Here is a 23326-nt window from a genome sequence, read left to right on the forward strand (position 1 = left end):
GGGAAGCATTTTGGGCTAGAAAGACCTCCATGAGGACTCCACAAGGGTGAAACCAGTTAAACTGCCCTTTTCTGAGCCTCTCAGTGTGGCAGGTACTGTCCCCTGCCCCATGAGACCTGATGAGAAGCAGGTTAAGGTGGCTTCATGTTGACCATGTGGTCACTGCCTACACAGACCAAGGGCGAGCCAGCACACCAGCCCAGGCACATACACAGGGCACTTGCATGAACACTCAGAATTTTCAAGATCTGACCTTGGAGAGACCAGGTCCAGGAGGCTGCTGGGAAGTCTCCATCATGCTGGCCTCAACCGAGTCACAGAAATGCAGGCTCTGCTGTGCCTGGGAGCCCACAGGGATAAGGGTAGAAAATTAATGCCAACTGGGTAAAGCCAGAAGATTGTGACCAGGTGAGTAACGCAAGGTTAGTTACGACCAGGTGGCTTAGCCCAAGGGAGTAAGGTCAGGGGTGTAGAGAAAGGGGACAAGGATAAAGAGATATAGCCAGATTGGTAGACAAAGTGGGTAAGGCCATGAGGTTAAGACCAGCTGAGTAACACTAGGCAATTCACACCTGGTGAGTAAGGAAAAGAAGTTAAGGTCAGGTGCGTAAAGGCAAAGGGCACAAGCCATGAGACTAATGCTGGGCATCCAAGCCAAGACTGTAAAGGTCTAGAGGTGGGCCAGGTGGGGTAATGGTAGGAAGAGAAGGCAAAGGAGCCAAGGCTAAGGTATGGGCAGGTGAGTAAAGCCAGTTAGTTACAATTAGTTAAATCCAGGAAAGTAAGTCTGCTGGGTGGGTAAAGATGGGGAATGCCAGAGATCTACACCAAGAATGGTAAGCACTGTGGATTAAGGGCTATGGGAGATGTCCAGGGCGGCAGCACAAGACATTACAGCAATGTAGTTATGGGCAGGGAGTTGAACCCAGGTAGGTAAGACAAGGATGATATGGCCAGGCATGAAGGCTGGTGGCTAAGGCATGATGGGTAAGGCCATGTGAGTTAAAACAAAAGCTTAAGGACAGGTGGGAATGCCAGCTTGCTAAGCTATATTGGTCAACTTAGCAAGTAAGACCATAAGGTTAAGGGAAGGTGGGTAAGTCCAGGTGGCTGCTGGGAGTTGTCTAAGTCTGGGGGTAGGGTGGGGAAGCAGTGGTAAATCTGGGGAATAAGGGCAGGGGGATAAGTCCAGAGAAGTAAGCCTAGGGAGGTAAATCCAGAGGTTTAAACCTGGTAGATAAAAACCAGAGGTTTATGGACACTTGTGTAAACCAACTGTGGAGGCCACGTGTGTCACGTATGGTTGGTGAGACTAAGTGGGAACACTAAGTGGCTAATCCAGGTTTTTAGGGTCATGGGATTAAGATCCATAGGGTTAGGCCAGGTGGGTAAGGCTAATGGGGCATGGCCAGGCCAAAAAATAAGATGGGCAAGGACCTGGAGTAATGGCAGTGGAGTAAAGCCTCATGGGAAAGATCATGTGGGTCTTGAACAGCAATTGAGGCCAGCAAATTGAAGCCAGGTGGGTAAGAACAAGTGGATAATGGTGAGCAATAAGTTATGGCCAGGAAGGTAAGTGTAGAACAATTAGGCCATAAAATTAAGACTCAGTGAGTATGACCAGGGGGTTAATAAAGCCAGATAGATAATGCCAGTTTAGGAATACCATGAGGACAAGGTGATGTGATGAAGCCAATGAGCTTGGGAAGTTCTGCTGAACACAGCCAGGCTGTTAAAACCAGGTGTTTAGGCAGGGCATGGTGGCTCCCACCTGTAATCCCAGCAGTTTGGGATGCCAAGGCAGGCGGATTACCTGAGATTGGGAGTTTGAGACCAGCCTGACCAACATGGAGAAACCCTGTCACTAAGAAAAATACAAAATTAGCCAGGCATGATGGCACATGACTGTAATCTCAGGCCTCAGTCATGACCTCAGCTATTCAGGAGGCTGAGGCAGGAGAAGGCCCAGTGGGTGTGGCTAGGTAAACAAGGTCATGTGAATGCCAGCAAGTGAAGGCCAGGAAAGGAAAACCAGGGATTGGGACACAGGATATGGCACTACGTTAAGTCCAAGAGGGCTGGCACGGTTGAGGAAGGGAGACTAGAGCATTGAGATTAATTGTTAAGGCCAACTGTGTAAGGCTGAGAGGTAAGATGAGTGGGGTGATTCAGGTTGGTAAGGACAGGACATTAACACCAGTAGGGTAAGGGCAGGTGAGTTTGCTAGATGCATAAGGCCAGTAGATTCATACTGGATGAGTAAGGCGAGGAGTTTCATAAGGCAGGTGGGTAAATCTAAGGAAATCCGTGAAGTTAAGACTGGCCAGGAAACCAAGCAATTGAAAGTCTGGGTGGCTAAAGTCAGTAAGTTAAGGCCTCCCAGTACAGAGCTAGCTAGCTCCACCTGGTCAATATTAAGAGTAAGCTAGGCAAATTAGGCCAGGAGGTTAAGGCCATATGAGTAAAATCTAAAGCTGAAGCCAAGATGGGGATGCTAGATTGTAAGCTATGTTGGTCATCCGTGTTGGTAAGGCCACGAGTTTAAGACCAGGTAGGTAATTCAAGGTGTCTGGGATGGGGGTACGCAGTTGGGGGTAAAACTAGGGAATAAAAGCAGGGGCACAAGACCAGGGGAAAAAACCTAGGGAAGTAAATCCAGTGGTTTAAGTCCTGATAGATAAAACCAAAAGACTATGGACAGTTGGGTTAACCAAGTGTGGAGCCCACATGGTCACGTATGGTTGGTAAGACTAGGTGGGAAAACTAGGTGGCTAATCCAAGTTGTTAGGGGCATGAGGTTAAGACCCATAAGGTTAGGCTAGGTGGGGAAGGCTAATAGGGTCTGGCCAGGGACATAAAATGTGCTGGATAAAACAAGACAATAAGTTAGGCAGCTGAATAAGGCCTCATGGGCAAGATCAGCTGGGGTGGGTCTTGATCAGAGACTGAGGCCAGCCAGTTAAAGCCACATGGGTAAGAACAGGTGGACAATGGCGAGTGGGAAGTAATGGTCAGGTGGGTAAGGGAAGGACTTCTAGGCCAGGAAATTAAGACTTGGTGAGTATGGCCAGGATATTAATAAAGACAGATAAAGCCAGGTTCATAATGCCATGAGGATAAGATAAGATAAAACAATAAAGCCAATGAGCTTAGGAAGTTCTGCAGAGTGCAGTCAGGTTGTTAAAACCAGGTGTTAAATTCCAGCACAATAGAAGACTATTCCCAGGCCAAGAAATCAATGAGGGAAATAGCCAGTTGGATTAAGGGCAATTCTCCAAGTCAGCCAAATGATTACTGAAGACATCATTGGGTAATGGGGATGGGACTGGGGCTAGATATGGAGTTGGGGGCAAAGCTAGGGCTGGGGCTGCAGCAGGGGCTGGGACTGGGGCTGGAACTGGGCTGGGTCTGGGACATGGAGTTGGGGGTAAAGCTGGGGCTGGGCCTAGGCCTGGGCCAGGGCCGTGGAGTTGGGGGTAAAGCTAGGGCTGGGCCTGGACCTGGGCCTGGGACATGGAGTTGGGGGTAAAGCTAGGGCTGGGCATGGGCCCGGGCCTAAAACTGGTACATGGAGTTGCGGATAAAACTAGGGCTGTGGTTGGGCCTAGTCCTGGGACTCGGACATGGAGTTAGAAGTAAAGCTGGGCTGGAGCTGGGCCTGGACCTGGGCCATGGAGTTGGTGGTAAAGCTCAGCTGGGGCAGGGCCTGGGACATGGAGTTTGGGGTAAAGCTAGGGCTGGGGCTGAGCCAGGGCCTTGGCCTGTGACATGGAGTTTGGGTTAAATCTAGTGGTGGAGCTGGGCCTGGGACATGTAGTTGGGGGTAAAGCTGGGGTTGGGCCTAGGACATGGAGGTGGGGTAAACCTAGGGCTGAGGCTGGGGCTGGGACATGGAATTTGGGGTAAAGCTGGGCCTGTGGCTGGGCCTGGGCCTGGAGATTGAGGCCAGTGACTTACAACCAGGTGAGTAAGAACACATGGATAATGGTAGGAAGTTATGGCCAGTCCGGTAAGGCCAGGATTTTTAGGCAAAGTCATGAAGACTGGGCGAGTAGGGCAAGGAGGTTAATAAGGCCACATGGATAATGTCAAGTTCATCATACCATGAGGAAAAAATAAGGTGATGAATGCAAACAGGTTAATAAGGTTGGCTGAGTTTGGCCAGGTTGTTAAAACCAGGGATCTAAATCAAGCTCAACAAAGGACTATTTCAGTAATCCAAGGCTGTGAAATCAACAGTGAAACCACCCAGGAGAATTAAGGGCCTGGGCCTGGGACATAGAGTTGGGGGTTAACCTAGGCTGGGGCTGGGCCTATACCAGGGCCTGCAGATGGGGCTGAGATATGGAGTCGGGGATAAAGCTGGGGCTGTGGCTAGGGGTTGGCCTGGGCCTGGGACATGGAGGAGGGGGTAAACACAGGGCTGGGGCTGGGACTGGGATGTGGATTTTAGGTTAAAGCTGGGGATTGGGCTGGGCCTGCAGATTGTGGCCAGCGAATTACAACCAGGTGAGTAAGAACACATGGACAATGGCAGGAAGTTATGGCCAGTTCAGTAAGGACAAGGATTTTTAGGCAAAGACATGAAGACTGGGCAAATAGGGCAAGGACGTTAATAAGGTCAAATGGATAATGTCAAGTTAATCATACCATGAGGATAAAATAAGGTGACGAATGCAAAGAGGTTAATAAGGTTGGCTGAGTTTGGCCAGGTTGTTAAAACCAGCTATCTAAATCCAGCTCAATGAAGGACTGTTGCAGTAACCTCAGACTGTGAAATCAATAGGGAAAACACCCAGTAGAATGAAGGGCCTGGGCCTGGGCCTGGCCCTGGGACATGGAGTTGGGGTTAAAGATAGGGCTGGGGCTGGGACTGGGACATGGATGTGGGGAAAAACCTGGGCCTGGGCCTGGGCCATAATGTTGGGGGTGAAGCTAGGGCTGGGCCTGGGCCTGAGGCTGGAACATGGAGTTGGGGGTAGAGCTGGGGCTGTGGCTGGGGTTGGGCCTGTGTCTAGGCCTGTACCTGTGACATGGGGTTGGTGGTAAAGCTAGGGCTGGGCCTGGCGTGGGGCCTGGGACATGGAGTTGAAGGTAATCCTTGGGCTGGGGCTGGGGCTGGGACATGGATTTGGGGATAAAGCTGGGGCTGGGGCTGGGGCTAGTCCTCGGCCTTGGGATTGAGGCCAGCCACTTACAACCAGGTGAGTAAGAACACGTGGACAATGGCAGGACGTTATGGCCAGTCCGGTAAGGCCAGGATTTTTAGGCAAAGTCATGAAGACTGGGCAAATAGGGCAAGGAGGTTAATAAGGCCAAATGAATAATGTCAAGTTCATAATACCATGAGGATAAAATAAGGTGATGAATGCAAACAGGTTAATAAGGTTGGCTGAGTTTGGCCAGGTTGTTAAAACCAGAGATCTAAATCGAGCTCAATAGACTATTGCAGTAACCCCAGGCAGTGAAATCAATAGGGAAAACACCAAGTAGGATTAAGGGCCTGTGCCTGGGACATGGAGTTGGGGGTAAAGTTAGGGCTGAGGCTGGGGCTGGGCCTGGGACACAGAGCTGGGAGTAAAGCTAGGTCTGGGACTGGGCCTGCACCTGGGCCTGGGCCTCGGACGTGGAGTTGGACGTAAAGTTATGGTCAGTGCTGTGGCTGGGCCTTGGCCTGAGACATGGAGGCAAGGGTAGGCTAGGGCTGAGGCTGGGGCTTGGGCTAGGCCTGGGCCTCGGCCTTGGCCTCAGATATCAAGTTGGGGGTATAGCTGGGGCTGGGGCTGGGGCTGGACCTAGGCCTGGGCCTGGGTCTGGGTCTGGATCTGGATCTGGGACATGGAGTTGGGGGTAAGGCTGGGGCTGGGCCTAGGCCTGAGCCTGGGAGTGGGACTGAGACATGGAGTTGGAGGTAAAGATAGGGCTGAGGCTGGGACATGGGAGATGGGGTAAAGCTGGGGATGGGCTGGGCCTGGGCCTGGGCCTTGAGATTGAGGCCAGCGAATTACAACCAGGTAAGAACACGTGGACAATGGCAGGAAGTTATGGCCAGTCCAGTAAGGCCAGAATTTTTAGGCAAAGTCATGAAGCCTGGGCAAGTAGGGTAATAAGGCCAGATGGATAATGTCAAGTTCATCATACCATGAGGATAAAATAAGGTGATGAATGCAAACAGGTAAATAAGGTTGGCTGAGTTTGGCCAGGTTTTTAAAACCAGGTTAACGAAATCCAGCTCAATAAAGGACTATTTCAGTAATCCCAGGCTGTGAAATCAACAGGGAAAACACACAGTAGAATTAAGGGCCTGGGACATGGCGTTGGAGGCAGAATTGGGGCTGGTCCGGGGGCTGGGGCATGGAGTTGGGGGTAAAGCTGGGGCTAGGCCCTGAGCCTGGGCCTGGGACACGCAGTTGGGGGTAAATCTGAGGCTGGGCCTCAGCCTGGGACGTGGAGTTGGGGTAAAGCTGGACTGGGCCTTGGCCTGGGGCTGGGCCTGGACCTGTGACATGGAGTTGGGGGTAAAGCTGGGACTAGGACTAGGACTAGGACTAGGCCTAGGCCTGAGCCTGGGCCTGGGCAGTGGAGTTGAGGGTAAAGCTAGGACTGGGCCTATGCCTGGGCCTGAGGCTAGGACATAAAGTTGGGGGTAAAGCTAGGGCTGGGCCTGCACCTGGGCCTGGGGCTGGGGCTGGGTCTCGGACATGGAGTTCGAGGTACAGCTATGGCTAGGGCTGGGGCTGGGCCTGGGTCTGGACCTGAGACACGGAGGTGGGGGTAGGCTAGGGCTGGGGCTGGGGCTGGGGCTGGGCCTGGGTTTGGGCCTTGGCCTGTGCCTGGGACATGGAGTTGTGGTTAAATGTATGACTAGGCCTGGGCCTGGGCCTGGGACATGCAGTTCCGGGTAAACCTGAGGCAGGGTCTGGGCCTGGGCCTGGGACATGGAGTTGGGGTATAGCTAGGCCTGGGCCTGGGCCTGGGCCTGGGACATGGACTTGGGGGTAAGGCTTGTGCTGGGGCTGGGCCTTGGCCTAGGCCTGGGTCTGGACCATGGAGTTGGGGGTAAAGCTGGTGCTGGGCTTGGGCCTGTGACATGGAGTTGATGGTAAAGGTAGGGCTAGGGCTAGGGCAGAACCTGGGCCTTGGCCTGGGCCTGGGAAATGGAGTTGGGGGACAGCTGGGGTTGGGCCTGTGCTTGGCCCTGGCCCATGGAGTTAGGGGTAAAGCTGGGGTTGGGGATGGGGCTGAGCCTGGGCCTGGGCCTGGAGATTGAGGCCAGCGAATTACAACCAGGTGAGTAAGAACATGTGGACAATGGCAGGAAGTTATGACCAGTCTGGTAAGGCCAGGATTTTTAGGCAAAGTCATGAAGACTGGGCAAGTAGGGCAAGGAGGTTAATAAGGCCAGATGGATAATGTCAAGTTCGTCATACCATGAGGATAAAATAAGGCGATAAATGCAAACAGATTAATAAGGTTGGCTGAGTTTGGCCAGGTTGTTAAAACCAGGTATCTAAATCCAGCTCAATAAAGGACTATTTCAGTAACACCAGGCTATGAAATCAACAGAGAAAACAACCAGTAGGATTAAGGACCTGGGCCTGGGACATAGAATTGGGGGTAAAGCTCGGCCTGGGCCTGGGCCTGGGCCTGGGCATGGGGCTGGGAACTGGGCCTGGGTTTGGGACATGGAGTTGGGAGTAAAGCTAGGGCTGGGGCTGGGGCTGTAACATGGAGTTTGGGGTAAAGCTGGGGATGGGGATGGGGATGGGGCTGGGTCTGGAAATTGGGGCCAGCAACTTGCAACCAGGTAAGCAAGAACATGTGGACAATGGCAGGAAGTTATGGCCAGACCAGTAAGGCCAAGATATTTAGGCAAAGTCATAAAGACTGGGTAAGTAGGGCAAGGAAGTTAATAAGGCCAGATAGATAATATGAAGTTAGTCATACTATGAGGATAAAATAAGGTGATGAATGCAAACCGCTTAATAAGGCTGGCTGAGTTTGGCCAGGTTGTTAAAACCAGGTTAACTAAATCCAGCTGAATAAAGGACTATTTCAGTAACCCCAGGCTGTGAAATCAACAGGGAGATCACCCAGTAGGATTAAGGGCCTGGGCCATGGATTTGGGGGTAAAACTCAGGCTGGGCCTGAGCCTGGGCCTGGGGCTGGGGCTGGGGCTGGGGCTGGAACATGGAGTGGGGGTGGGACTGTGGCTGAGCCAGGGACCTGGAGTTGGGGGTAAAGCTGGAGCTGGGGCTGTGTTTGGTCCTGGGACTGGGACATGGAGTTGGAGGTAATCCTAAGGCTGGGGCTGGGGCTGGGGGTGGGGCATGGAGTTTAGGGTAAAGCTGGGGATGGCTCTGTGCCACGACCCGGGCCTGGGCCTGGAGACTGTGACCAGTGAATTACAACCAGGTAAGTAAGAACACATGGACAATGGCAGAAAGTTATGGCCAGTCTGGTAAGTCCAGGATTTTTAGGCAAAGTCATGAAGACTGGGCAAGGAGGTTAATAAGGCCAGGTGGATAATGTCAAGTTCGTCATACCATGAGGATAAAATAAGGTGATGAATGCAAACAGGTAAATAAGGTGGGCTGGTTTGGCCAGGTTGTTAAAACCAGGTATCTAAATCTAGCTCAATAAAAAATTATTTCTGTAACCCCAGGCTGTGAAATCAACAGAGAAAACATCCAGTAGGATTAAGGGCCTGGGCCTTGGCCATGGAGCTGGGGGTAAAAGTCAGGCTGGGCCTTGGTCAGGGCCTAGGTGTGAGCCTGGAGATTGGGCTGTGGGTGGGGATGAGGCTGGGCCTGCCACATGAAGTTGGGGTAACAGCACTGGGTCCTGGGACAGGACCTGGCCTGGGCCTGGGCCTGGGCCATGGAGTTGGGGGTAAACCAAAGGCTAGTGCTGGGACTGGGACATGCAGTTGAGGTTAAAGCTGGGGCCGGGCCTGGGCCTGGGTCTGGGCCATGGAGTTGAGGGTAAAGCTGGGGCCAGGCCTGGGCCTGGGACATGGAGTTGGGGGTAAAGCTGGGGCTAGGGCTCTACCTTGTCCCCAGCCTGAGTCTGGGAAAAGGAGTTGGGGGTAATGTTGGGTGTGGGCCTGGGGCTAGGACACGGAGTTGGGGGTAAACCTAGGTCTGGGGTACGGCCAGGGCCTGCGCCTGGGACATAGAATTTGGGGTAAAGTTAGGGCTGGGGTTTAGGCTGGCCCTGGGTCTGGGACATGGAGTTGGGGCTAAAGTTGTTGCTGGGCCTAGGCCTGGGATATGGATTTGGGGGTAAAGTTAGGGCTGGGCCAGGGCCTGGGCCTGGGCCTGAGACATGGAGGTGAGAGTAGGCTAGGGCCGAGGCTGGGGCAAGGCCTGGGCCTGGGCCTGGGCCTGGGCCCGGGCCATGGAGTTTGGGGTAAAGCTAGGGCTGAGCCTGGGGCTGGGATATGGAGTTTGGGGTAAACCTGGGGATTGGGCTGGAACTGGGCCTGGCCCTGGAGAATAAGCCCGGTGACTTACACCCAGGTGAGTAAGAACACGTGGACAATGGCAGGAAGTTATGGCCAGTCCAGTAAGGCCAGGATTTTTAGGCAAAGTCATGAAGACTGGGTGAGTAGGGCAAGGAGGTTAATAAGGCCAGATGGGTAATGTCAAGTTCGTCATACCATGAGGATAAAATAAGGTGATGAATGCAAAGAGGTTAATAAGGTTGGCTGAGTTTGGCCAGGTTGTTAAAACCAGGGATCTAAATCAAGCTCAAAAAAGGATTATTGCAGTAACCCCAGACTGTGAGTTGAACAGGGAAAACACCTAGTAGGATTAAGAGCCTGGGCCTGAGACATGGACTTGGGGTTAAAGGTAGGGCCGAGGCTGGGACTGGGACATGGAGGTGGGGATAAACCTGGGCCTGGGCCATGGAGTTGGAGGTAATCCTAGGGCTGGGGCTGGGGCTGGGGCTGGGGCTGAGGCTGAGGCTGGGACATGGAATTGGAGGTAAAGCTGGGTCCGGGGCTGGGCCTGGGCCTGGGCCTGGGACATGGAGTTGGAGATAAGCCTAGGGCTGGGGCTATGGCTGTGGCTGGGACAGGGACATGGGTTTGGGGGTAAATCTGTGGCTGGGGCTGGAACTGGGGCTCAGGCTAAGCCTGGGCCTAGGCCGGGGCCGGAGCCATGGAGTTGGGGGCGATCCTAGGGTTGGCGCTAGAGCTGGAGCTGCAACATGGAGTTTGGGGCAAAGCTGGGGTTGGGGCTGGGCCTGGGCCTGGAGACTGTGGCCAGTGAATTACAACCAGGTGAGTAAGAACACGTGGACAACGGCAGGAAGTTATGGCCAGTCTGGTAAGGCCAGGATTTTTAGGCAAAGTTAGAAAGACTGGACAAGTAGGGCAATGAGGTTAATAAGGCCAGATGGATAATGTCAAGTTCATCATACCATAAGGAAAAAATAAGGTGATGAATGCAAACAGGTTAATAAGGTTGGCTGAGTTTGGCCAGGTTGTTAAAACCAGGTATCCAAATCGAGCTCAGTAAAGGACTGTTTCAGTAACCCCAGGCTGTGAAATCACCCAGTAGCCTTAAGGGCCTATGCCTGGGACACAGAGTTGGGGGTAAAACTAGGGCTGGGCCTGGGGCTGGGGCTGGGGCTAGGGCTAGGACAAGGAGTTTGGGATAAAGATGGGGCTGGGTCTAAGCCTACACCTGCACCTGGGCCTGGGCCTGGGACAAGAAACTGGGGATAAAGCCGGGGCTGGGCCTGGGCCCGGGCCTTGGCTTGGGACTTGGAGTTGGGGGTATAGCTGGGCCAGAGCCTGGGCCTGGGCCATGGAGTTGGGGGTAAAACTGGAGCTAAGTCTGGGCCCGGGCCTGGGCCTGGGGCATGGAGTTGGGGGTAAATCTGGGGCTGAGCATTGGTCTGGGCCTGGGCTTGGGTCATGGAGGTGGGGGTAGACTAGGACTGGGGCTAAGCCAGGGCCTTGGCCTGAGCTGGGCCTGTGACATGTAGTTCAGGGTAAAGCTGGGGTTGGGCCTGGGACATGGAGTTGGGGTAAAGCTGGACCTGGGCCTGGGCCGGGAGACTGAAGCCAGGGACTTATAACCAGGTGAGTAAGAACACGTGGACAATGGCAGGAAGTTATGTCCAGTCCAGTAAGTCCAAGATTTTTGGGCAAAGTCATGAAGACTGGGCGAGTAGGGCAAAGAGGTTAATAAGGCCAGATGAATAATGTCAAGTTTTGTGATACCATGAGGATAACATAAGGTGATGAACGCAGACAGGTCTATGAGGTTGACTAAATTTGGCCAGATTATTAAAAACAGGGATCTAAATGGAGCTCAGTAAAGGACTATTTCAGTAATCCCAGGCTGTGAAATCAGTAGTGAAACCACCGAGGAGAATTAAGGGTATGGGCCTGGGACATGGAGTTGGGGGTAAACCTAGGGCTGGGGCTAAGACTGGGACATGGAGGTGGGGGCAAAGCTGGGCCTGGGCCATGTAGTTGGGGGTAAATCTGAGGCTGGGCCTGGGCCATGTAGTTGGGGGTAAAGCTAGGGCTAGTGCTGGGGCAGGGCCTAGGCCTTGGCCTGGATAAGGGACAGGGAGTAGGGGGGAAAGCTGGGGTTGGGCCTGGGAGTTGCCCTGGCTCATGGAGTTGGGGGTAAAGCTATGGCTGAGGCAGGACCTGAGCCTTGGCCTGGGACTGAGACACGGAGTTGGGGTAAAGCTAGGGTTGAAGCTGGGCCTGGGCCTGCGCCATGCAGTTGGGGTAAAACTGGGGTTGGGCTGGGCATTGGCCATAAAGTTGGGGATAAAACTAGGGCTGGACCTGGGCCTGGGCCTGGGCCTGGGACATGGAGTTGAGGGTAAAGCTGGGGCTGGGCCTGGGTCTGGGACATTAAATTGGGGGTAAAGCTGGAGCTGGGGTTGGGCCTGGGCAAGGGACATGAAGTTGGGCGTGAAGCTAGCGCTAGGGCTGGGCCTGGGCCATGGAGTTGAGGGTAAACTTAGGGCTGAGGCTCGGGCTGGGACATGGAGTTGGGGGTAAAGCTGGGCCTGTGGCTGGGTCTGGAGATTGAGGCCAGCGACTTAGAGACAACCAGGTGAATAAGAACACGTGGACATTGGCAGAACATTATGGCCAGTCTGGTAAGGCCAGGATTTTTAGGCAAAGTCATAAAGACTGGGTGAGTAGGGAAAGCAGGTTAATAGGGCCAGATGGATAATGTCAAATTCATCATACCATGAGGATAAAATAAGATGATGAATGCAAAGAGGTTAATAAGGTTGGCTGAGTTTGGCCAGGTTGTTAAAACCAGGTATCCAAATCGAGCTCAAGAAAAGGCTGTTTCAGTAACCCCGGGTTGTAAAATCAACAGAGAAATCACCCAGTAGAATTAAGGGCCTGGGACTGGAACTGGAACTGGGACTGGGGCTGGGGCTGGGGCTGGACCTGAGCCTGGTGCTGGGGCTGGGGCTGGGGCTGGGACATTGAGTTGGGAGTAAATCTAGGGCTGGGGCTGGGGTTGGGCCTGGGCCTGGGCCTGGGGCTGGGCCTGGACCTGTTCTGGGCCTGGGCCTGAGACATGGAGTTGGGGGAAAAGCTGGGGCTGTGGCTGGGCTTGGGCCTGGGACTGGCCCTGGGCCTGAACCTGTGCCGGGCCTGGGCCTGGGGCATGGAGTTTGTAGTAAAGCTGGGGATTCGGCTGGAGCTGGGCCTGGGCCTGGAGATTGAGGCCAGAGAATTATAGCCAGGTGACTAAGAACACATGGACTATGGCAGGAAGTTTTGGCCAGTCCGGTAAGGCCAGGATTTTTAGGCAAAGTCATGAAGACTGGGTGAGTAGGGCAAGGAGGTTAATAAGGCCAGGTGGATAATGTCAATTTCATCATACCATGAGGATAAAATAAGGTGATGAATGCAAACAGGTAAATAAGGTAGGCTGAGTTTGGCCAGGTCGTTAAAACCATGTTAACTAAATTCAGCTCAATAAAGGACTATTTCAGTAACCCCAAGCTGTGAAATCAACAGGGAAAATACACAATAGAATTAAGGGACTAGGCCTGGGACATGGAGTTGGAGGCGGACCTGAGGCTGGGGCTGGGACACGGAGTTGGGGGTAAAGCTAGGGCTGGGGCAGGGCCTGGGCCTGGGCCTATGACACGGAGTTGGGAGTAAAGCTTGGGATGAGGCTACGGCTGGAACATGGAGATGGGGGTAAACCTGCAGCTGGGGCTAGGGCTGAGACACGGAGTTGAGGGTAAAGCTGGGGATGAGGCTGGGGCTGGAAAATGGAGATGGGGGTAAGGCTGGGGCTGGGACATGGAGTTGGGGGTAAAGCTAGGTTTGGGACAGGGTCTGGGCCTTGTCCGGGGCCATGGAGTTGGGAGTACAGCTGGGGATGAGGCTGGGGCTGGAACATGGAGATGGGGGTAAACCTGGAGCTGGGGCTTTGGTTGGACCTGGGCCTGATCCTGGGACATGGAGTGGTATAAAGCTAAGGCTGGAGCTGGGCCTGGGCCTGGGTCATTGAGTTGTTGGTAATCCAAGGGCTGGGGCTGTGGCTGCAACATGGAGTTGAAGGTAAAGCTGGGACTGGGGCCTGGGCCATGGAGTTGGGGGTAAACCTAGGGTTGAGGCTGGGGCTGGGAAATGGAGTAGGGGTAAAGTTGGGACTGGAGACTGGGGACTGGGGACTGGGGACTGGGGCCTGGGGCCTGGGCCTGGGCCATAGAGTTGGCGGTAAGCCTAGGGTTCAGGCTAGGGCTGGGACATGGAGTTGGAGGTAAAGCTGGGCCTGTGGCTGGACCTAGGCCTCTGCCTGGAGATTGAGGCCAGCGACTTACAACAAGGTGAGTAAGAACACGTGGACATTGGCAGGACATTATGGCCAGTCCGGTAAGGCTAGGATTTTTAGGCAAAGTCATGAAGACTGGGCAAGGAGGTTAATAAGGCCAGATGGATAATATCAAGTTCATCATACCATGAGGATAAAATAAGGTGATGAATGCAAACAGGTTAATAAGTTTGGCTGAGTTTAGCCAGGTTGTTAAAACCAGGTATCCAAATCAAGCTCAATAAAGGACTATTGCAGTAACACCAGACTGTGAAATCAACAGAGAAATCACCCAGTAGGATCAAGGGCCTATGCCTGGGACGCGGAGTTGGGGGTAAAACTAGGACTGGGGCTGGGACAAGGAGTTTGGGGTAAAGATGGGGCTGGGTCTAAGCCTGCACCTGCACCTGGGCCTGGGCCTGGGACATGGAACTGGGGATAAAGCTGGGGCTGGGGTTGAGGCTGGGACTGAGCCTGGGCCTGGCACAGGGACATGGAATTTGGGGTAAAGGTAGGACTGGGGTTGGGCCTAGGACATGGAATTGGGGATAAAGCTGGAGTTGGACCTGGGCCCAGGCCTTGGCTTGGGATTTGGAGTTGGGGGTATAGCTGGGCCAGAGCCTGGGCCTGGGCCTGGGACATGGAGTTGGGGGTAAAGCTGGGCTGGGGAAGGGGCTGGGCCTGGGCCTGGCCTGGAGATTGAGGCCAGTGACTTACAACCAGGTGAGAAAGAACACATGGACAATGGCAGGAAGTTATGGCCAGTCCAGTAAGGCTAGGATTTTCAGGCAAAGCCATGAAGACTGGGCAAGTAGGACAAGGAGGTTAATAAGGCCAGATGGATAATGTCAAGTTCGTCATACCATCAGGATAAAATAAGGCGATAAATCCAAACAAGTTAATGAGGTTGGCTGAGTCTGGCCAGGTTGTTAAAACCAGGTACCTAAATCAAGCTCAACAAAGGACTATTTCAGTAACCCCAGGCTATGAAATCAACATAGAAAACACCCAGTAGGATTACGGGACTGTGCCTGGGCCATGGAGTTCAGGGTAAATGTCGGGCTGGGCCTGGGCCTGGGCCAGGGTCTGAGCCTGGAGGTTGGGCTGCGGCTGGGGATGGGGCTGGGCCTGGTACATGAAGTTGGGGATAACGCTAGCGCTGGACCTAGACCTGGGCCTGGGCCATGGAGTTGGGGGTAAAGCAAGGGCTGAGGCTGGGGCTGGGGCTGGGGCTAGGACATGGAGTTGGAGGTAAATCTAGGGCTGGGCCTAGGCCTCGGCCTGGGCCTGGGACATGGAGTTGGAGGTAAATTTAGGGCTGGGCCAGGTCCTGGGACTTGGAGTTGGGGGTAAAGCTAGGGCTGGGCCTGGGACATGGCAGTGGGGGTAAAACAGGGGCTAGGGCTGCGCCTTGGCCTCAGCCTGAGTCTGGGAAAAGGACTTGGGGGTAAAGTTGTGGCTGGACCTGGAGCTGGGACACGGAGTTGGGGGTAAAGCTAGGTTTGGGCCAGGGCCTGGGCCTAGGACATGGAGTTTGGGTTAAAGCTATGGCTGGAGCTGGAGCTGGGGCTGGGCGGGGTCTGAGACATGGAGTTGGGGCTAAAGCTATGTCTGGGCCTAGGTCTGTCCTGGGCCATGGACATGGATTTGGAGGTAAAGCTATGGCTAGTGCTGGTGCTTGGCCTGGGTCTGGGCCTGAGTCTGGGCCTGAGACTTGGAGTTGGGGGTAATGCAAAGGCTGGGCCTGGGTTTGGGGCTGGGGCTGGGACATGGAGTTGGCATTAAATCTAGGCCTGGGTCTGCACCTGGGACATGCAGTTGTGGGTAAATCTGAGGCTAGGCCTGGGCCTGGGCCTGGGCCTGGGCCTGTGACATGGAGTTCAGGCAAAGCTGGGGCTGGGCCTAGGCCCAGGACATGGAGTTAGGGGTAAAGCTAGGTCTAGGGCTGGGCATGGGTCAACGGCTGGGGTTGGGGCTGGAACATGGAGTTGGGGGTAAATCTGGGGCTGTTGCTGGCAGTGGACCTGAGCCTGGGACATGGAGTTGGGGGTAAAGCTAGGGCTGGTGCTGGGGCTGGTGCTGGTACTGGTCATAGGCCTGAATCTGGGACATGGAGCTGGGGTAAAACTGGGCCTGGGCCTGGGCCTGGGTCACGGAGTTTGGGGTAAAGCTGGAGATTAGGCTGGAGCTAGGCCTGGCCCTGAAGATTGAGGCCAGAGAATTATAGGCAGGTGACCAAGAACACATGGACTATGGCAGGAAGTTATAGCCAGTCTGGTAAGGCTGGGATTTTTAGGCAAAGTCATGAAGACTAGGCAAGTAGGGCAAGGAGGTTAATAATACCAGATGGATACTATCAAGTTCATCATACCGTGAGGATAAAATAAGGTGATAAATGCAAACAGGTTAATGAGGTTGGCTGAGTTTGGCCAGGTTGTTAAAACCAGGTATGTAAATCGAGCCCAATAAAGGACTATTTCAGTAACCCCAGGCCGTGAAATCAACAAAGAAAACATCCAGTAGGATTAAGGGCCTGGACCTGGGCCATGGAGTTGGGGGTAAAGCTCGGGCTGGGCCTGGGCTGGGGCTGGGGCTAGAGTTCAGCCTGGGCCTGGGCCTGGGCTTGGGACATGGAGTTGGGAGTAAAGTTAGGGCTGGGGCTGCAGCTGTGACATGTAGTTTAGGGTAAAGCTGGTGATGGGGCCGGGGCATGGCCTAGGCCTTGCCTGGGCCTGGAGATTGAGGCCAGTAAGTTACAACCAGGTGAGTAAGAACAAGTAGACATTGGCAGGACGTTATGGCCAGTCCGATAAGCCAGGATATTTAGGCAAATTTATGAAGACTGGATGAGTAGGGCAAGGAGGTTAATAAGGCCAGATGGATAACATCAAGTTCCTCATACTATGAGGATAAAGTAAGGTGATGAATGCAAACAGGTTAATAAGGCTGGCTGAGTTTGGCTGGGTTGTTAAAACCAGGTTAACTAAATCCAGCTCAATAAAGGACTATTTCGGTAACACCAGGCTGTGAAATCAACATGGAAAACACACAGTAGGATTAAGGACCTGGGCCTGGGCCATGGAATTTGGGGTAAAACTCGGGCTGGTCATGGGCCTAGGGCTGGGCCTGGCCTGGGACACGGAGCTGGGGGTAAAGCTGGGCCTGGGCTGAGGATTTGGGAGTAAAGCTGGGTCTGGAGCTAGGGCTGGGACTAGGGCTGGGCCTGGGCCATGGAGTTGGGGGTAATCTAGGGCTCGGGCTCGGGCTTAGGCTGGGCCTGGGCCTGGGCCTGGGCTTGGGCCACGGTATTGGGGTTAAAGCTGGGGCTGGGCCTGGGCCTGGGACATCAAGTTGGGCATAAAGCTGGGGCTGGGCCTGGACCTGGCCCGGGACTGGGACATGGAGTTGGGGGTAAAGCTGGGGCTAGGTTGCACCTTAGCCTTGGCCTTAGCCTGGAAAAAGAGTTGGGGGTAAAGTTAGGGCTGGGCCTGGAGCTGGATACGGAGTTCAGGGTAAAGCTAGGGCCTAGGACAGGGACAGGGACATGGGACAGGGACATGGAGTTGTGGGTAACTCTAGGGCTGGATCTGAGCCTATACCTGGCCCTGGGGCTCGGCCTGGGCCTCGGACATAGATTTGGAGGTAAAGCTATGGTTGGGGCTGGGCCTGGGCCTGGGCCTGGGATAGGAAGTTGTGGGTACAGCTGGGGCTGAGGCTGGGTCTGAGTCTTGGCCTGGGCCTGGGACATGGAGTTCGGGGTAAAGCTGGTGCTGGGCCTCGGACATAGAGTTGGAGGTAAAGCTACAGCTAGGGCTGCGGCTGGCCCTCAGATATGGTGTTGGGGGTACAGCTAGGGCTGGGCCTGAGTCTTGGCCTGGGCCTTGGACATGGAGTTGCGGGTAATGCTAGGGTAGGGGCTGGGCCTGGGCCTGGGCCTGGGACATGGAGTTGCGGGTAAAGCTGGGGCTGGGGCTGGGCCTGGCCCTGGGTCTAGGACATGGATTGGGGAGGAAAGTTGGTGCTGGGCCTGGGCACACACCATTGAGTTGGGGTTAAAGCTAGGCCTGTGCTTGGGACATGGAGTTTAGGGGTAAAGCTGGCGCTGGGCCTATGGCTGGAGCTAGAACATGGAGTTGGGAGTAAAGCTATGAAAAAAGGACAGGGTAATAATGACACCAGGGGACAAAACCTACTGAGGTAAACCTAGCGGCTTGTGGTCTATTAGCTAAAACCGAAAGGCTAAGGATTGTTGCGAAAACCAAGTGTGGAGGCCATGTGGTCACTGTGATCAGTAAGACTAGCTGGAAAAACTAGCTGGCTAATGAAGGTTATTAAGGCCATGAAGTTAAGACCCAGAGGGTCAGCCCAACTGGGGAAGACTAATGGGCTCTGACCAGGGCTGGAAAATGAGGTTGATAAGGCAAGAAGGCAAGGGCAGGGGAGCAATGGCAGGAGCTTCATAAAGCAAGTGGGTAAATCTTAGTGGGTAAAATCAGCTGGGTCTTGATGGGAGATTGAGGCCACAGAATTATAACCAGGTGAGTAAGAACACATAGACAATGGCGGGAAGTTATGTCCAGTTGGGTAAGGACATGATTTTTAGGCAAAGTCATAATAAAGACTTGATGAGTAGGGCCAGAAGTTAATAAGGCCAGATGCATAATGTCAAGTTCTTGGTACAATCAGGATAAAATAAAGTGATGAAGTCAATCAGATTAATGAGGTTAGCTGAGTTTGGCCAGGTTGTTAAAACTAGATGTCCAAATCCAGCTCAAAAAAGGACTATTTTAGTAACCCCAGGCTGAGAGATCAACAGGGGAAATGCCCAGTAGGATTAAGGGCAAATTGTGAAACCAGCCAAATGATGACCTGAGGCTACAGTAAGGGGAAGGCAAGGAGGTGAAGACCAGCTGAATAAAACCAGGTGGTAAACATCAGAAGGGTATACTGCCAGCAGATTAAGTCATGCTGGCTGATGCCAGGTGGTTCAATACATCAGGTAAGTTTGGTTATAAGACTAATGAGGTTAGGTGAAGAAGACATAGTGAGAAGGCCAGGAGGTGAACAAGGCCAAGGGGGAAAGGCCAGGTCAATAAGGCCGTGTTATAACATCAAAGGTGAATGCTGTGAAAGAGGACAGAAGTTAAGGCCAGTAAGACTGGGAGAGGTGTTTAAGAGTAATTGTGGGCAGGGACCAGTGGCTCGGGCCTGTAATACCAGCACTTCGGAAGGTGAGCGGATTACTTGAGGTCAGGATATCGAGACCAGGCTGGCCAACACAGTGAAACCCTGTCTCTACTAGACATACAAAAATTAGCCATAAATAGTGCTACACACTTGTAATCCCAGCTACTCTGGAGGCTGAGATATAAGAATCGCTTCAGTACAGGAAGGGGAGGTTGCAGTGAGCTGAAATCATGCTACCACATTCCAGTCTAGGGAACAGAGCAAGACACCATCTCAAAAAAACTGTGACGATAACAGGGTAAGGCTTGGTTGGTAAGATCAGTTGGGCTATTCTGGTTGTTAAGGACAAGAGGGGTAAAGGCCAGGTGTGTAAGCCAGGTGCATAAGTTCAGGGGATTGCTACTGAATAAGTAAGCCCAGGAGGTTCACAAGGCATTTGGGTGAATCTAAGTTGGTTAAAAACTGAGGTTAAGACCAGGCCAGGAAGCCAAGCAATTGAACGGGCTGGGTGGGTAACGCTAGTAAGTTAAGGCCTCCTTAACTACTAGGTGGCCGCCTTCACTGGACTTATCCCCCTGATAAAAGGTCAAAGCTAGGCAGATTAGGTCAGGCTGTTAAAGTCATGCAAGTTAGAATGAAAGGTTAAGGCCAGGTGGGAATGCCAGGTTAGTAAGCTATCTTGGTCATCCAGGTTGGTGAGGTAAGTTCAGGTGACTCATGCAAGGTATCTTAAGTCCAAGGGTTGGGGAGCAATGGGAAATCCAGAGAATAGAAGCAGGGGGATATGTCCAGAGAAGTACACCTAGGGAGGTAAATCCATTGATTTAAGTCCCAGTAGATGAAACCAGAAGGCCAAGGACAATTGTGTTAACCAAGTGTGAAGGCCATGTGGGTCATGTGTGGTTGGTAAGACTAGGTGGAAAAGCTAGGTGGCGAATCCAGGTTAAGGCCATGAGGTTAAGGCGCATAAGGATTAGACCAGGTGGGGAAGCTAATGGGGGATGTCCAGGGCCCGAAGATGAGGTAAGACCACGGATTAATGCCAGCGCAGTAAGGCCTCACAGGCAAGATCATGTGGGTCTTGACCAGAAATCGAGGCCAGAAAATTGAAGCCAGGTGGGCAAGAACAGGTGGATAATGATGAGTGGGAAATAATAGCCAGGTGGGTAAGGGAAAGAGTTTTAGACCAGGAAATTAAGACTTATCAGAATGTCCAGGAGGTTAATAAAGCGAGCTAGATAAATACCATATTCCTAGTATCAGGAAGGGGAGATATGGTGATGAAGCCAATGAGCTTAGGAGATTCTGCTGAGTGCAGTCAGGTTGTTAAAACCAGGTGTTAGATCCAGCTGAATAGAAGACTATTCCCAGGCTGGGAAATCAATAAGAGAAACATCCAGTTGGATTAAGCATAATTCTCCAACCCAGACAAATGATGGCCCAAGGCTAACATTAGGTGGGCAAGAAGTGTGGGGAAGGCGACAAGGAAGGTGACGGCCAGCAGAATAAAACTAGGTGGTGAACACCAGGTAAGCATAAGGCCAGTAGATTACATCTTGCTGGCTAAGGCCAAGCATGTGAAGAGGGCAGGTGAGTATGGCCCTAAGGTTAATGAGGTCAGGTGGGGAAGGCCTACTGGGTAATGTTAGGCAAATTCAGCCACCGGGAGTGCCACCAGGTGAAGACCCCAAGAAAGGAAAGCCAAGGGCTGGGACAGAGAGTAATAACACCAGGAAAAGGACAGTAGGGCTGAGACAGTTGAGGAAGACTAGAAGTTTGAGACTAATCTTAAAGGCCAACTGGGTAAACTGGAGAGGGAAGATCAGCTGGGCGATTCGGGTTGGTAAGGATGGGTCATTAACAGCACAAGGGTAAGGGCAGGTGGGTTTGCTAGGTACATAAGGCCAGGAGATTCATACTGGATGAGTAAGGCCAGGGGGTCCCTAAAACAGGTGGGTAAATCTAAGTTGCCAAAACTGTGAGGTTAAGACCGGGTCAAAAAGCCAAGTGATTGAAATGTCTGGGTGGCTTAGGCCAGTAAGTTAAGGTCTTCCTGAATAGAGCTAACTGGCCAACTCCACCTGGGTAATGCCAAGACGTTAATACTAGGCAAACTAGATGAGGAGCTTAAGGCCATGTGAGTTAGAATGAAAGGCTCAGGAGAGGTGGCCAGGCCAGGTTGGTGAGCTGTGTTGGTCATCCAGATTGGGAAGGTCATGAGGTTAAGGTCAGGTCAGTAATGCAAGATGTTTAATTACGGGGCTGGGACTGGGACTGGGGCTGGGGCTGGGGCATGGAGTTGAGGGTAGAACATGGGGGAAAAAGGGTAGGGAGAGGATGAAACCAGGAGAGAAAACCTAGGGAGTTAAATCCAGGTCCTTAAGGCTTGTTGGATTAAAAACTAAATAAATGAGTAAGGCATAGGAGAATCACGTAAACCAAGGCTGGGGCCATGTGGGTCACATATGATCAGTAAGACTAGTCGAGAAAATGAGCGGGCTAATTCAGGTTGTTAAGGTCATGAGGTTAAGGCACATAGTGTTAAGCCGGGGGGAAAGGCTAATGGGGTCTGGCCAGGGTTGTAACATGAGGTGGACAAGGCCAGGGAGCAAGGGCAGAAGAGCAGTGGCAAGAGCTTCATAAGGTGGGTGGGTCGATCTTAGCGGGTAAAATCAGCTGGGTTTTGAAGGGAGATTGAGGCCAGCAAATTACAACCAAGTGAATAAGAACAGGTAGACATGGTAGTAAGTTATGGCCAGTTGGGTTAAGGCTGGATTTTTAGGCAAAGTCACGAAGACTGGGTAAGAAAGGCCAGGAAGTTAATAAGGCCAGAGGGATAATGTCAACTCTAGGAACACATTTCGGAGGATGCCAGGGGACTACCGTACCTGTGAGGGGATCAGCTCCTCATCTTTAACTTCTACTTCTCAAGGGGGTGCTCCCTGTCTCTGAAGATTGGTCCGGGTGAGTATCTGTGAAGTTCTTAGTTCAGCACATGGCCATTTTTTCAAGTTAGTGCACCTCATCATGGTCTACTGGACTAAATCACCTGCACAGGACTAACTTACCTGTATGCTGGACAAACAAAATAGTAGCTGTCAAAGGACAGCTGCCTCTCACTTGTTCAGTGTCAAGGCCATGCCAGACATCAGGTCCCCTGCAGATCATTGTTCCCCATGACAAACCCATTTCATAACTCTGTAAGAGGGACATTTTGCTACTGACTTCTTTCATCATGACAACTTATGAATGAAGGAACACTTTGTAAACTGCACACAGTCAGGGACTGCAGGCGGGAGGTGTTCCCTGCCTTGGGTAGGGAATTGGCTTTATTCACTGGTGGAGATGGGTGGAGCCGAGGCTGCTCCTCATCCCTGTGGCAGCAGAACATGTAGAACATTCAGAAGACACCTCAGAAACGGGATCTGTTCACTGCCTGGTGCTGAGTCCTGCCTCAGTGGAACCCCAGCAAGTTGGGCCCCATCACAGAGGGACAATGCCTGAGGATGCAAGCACCCCCACATTCAGCCCAGGCAGGAATACAGTGATGCCTGCTGTTGTATTCACGTTTATAAATCCCATTATGTTGTTGCTCACAGCAATCAGTCGCAGCCCTGGAAGGAGGTCCTATTACTGCCATTTTAAAAAAAAACAACGCACAAGTGACCACAATTCTCATAACCCTGAAGTCGCATTCGTTGCCCACACAACAGGTGCAAACTCTTAAGCAAGAAAGAGACTGTGCAGAAAGGAGATGGTGCCCCGCCCACCTGCCTCCACTGCTCCCCCTCCAGCTACCCCTCCCAGCCACTCAACACCGTGGCCACAAGGGCCTGTGGTGACTGTGCCTGTGTGCTCAGTTCAGGAGACTCTTCCTCTGGGGATCCACAGGCCCCCAAGGAGGGCACTGATGAGAAAAGGGGTGAAGACAGTCCATTACTCTGGAAGGTCCCTGTGTGAAAGGAAAGTTGGGGTCAGCACGCAGGTGGAAGGGCAGCCAGGCTGGGCACAAACCCAGAATACCTCAGAGTGGCCTGTGGGAGCCTCCCACTTCTGCTCACCACTCCCAGCATGACTCTTCTCGCATTTTCTAATTTACTGTACACTTTACTTGCTCTTTATTGCCTATATCCCCCACTGAAGTATAAACTCTGTAAGGGAAGGAATTTTGCCTAAAAGTGCCAAAGCAAGTGCCCTTCAGTCTAAAGGGCCCCGGGGGTGGGGGTGGGAGTGGTGAGGGAGAGGCAAGCAGAGGATAGAAAAAACTTTTCCTTAAAGGGCTGCTCCATAAGTAATTCAGGTCCTCATCACAA

The 23326-nt window shown here is 52.8% G+C and overlaps 1 long non-coding RNA gene across 1 annotated transcript; it reads left to right on the plus strand.

Moving 5' to 3' along the window:
- The first annotated feature begins 429 nt into the window (after nt 1-429).
- Nucleotides 430-19931, plus strand: LOC116550724. The gene is made up of 2 exons (XR_004268550.1): nt 430-551; nt 19714-19931. It is a non-coding gene; the product is annotated as an uncharacterized LOC116550724 (long non-coding RNA).
- Nucleotides 19932-23326: the final 3395 nt, after the last annotated feature.

Source organism: Sapajus apella, unplaced genomic scaffold (genome assembly GCF_009761245.1).
Source record: "Sapajus apella isolate SASKATOON/1434 unplaced genomic scaffold, GSC_monkey_1.0 scaffold8, whole genome shotgun sequence".
In the NCBI taxonomy this organism is placed as follows: Eukaryota; Metazoa; Chordata; class Mammalia; order Primates; family Cebidae; genus Sapajus; species Sapajus apella.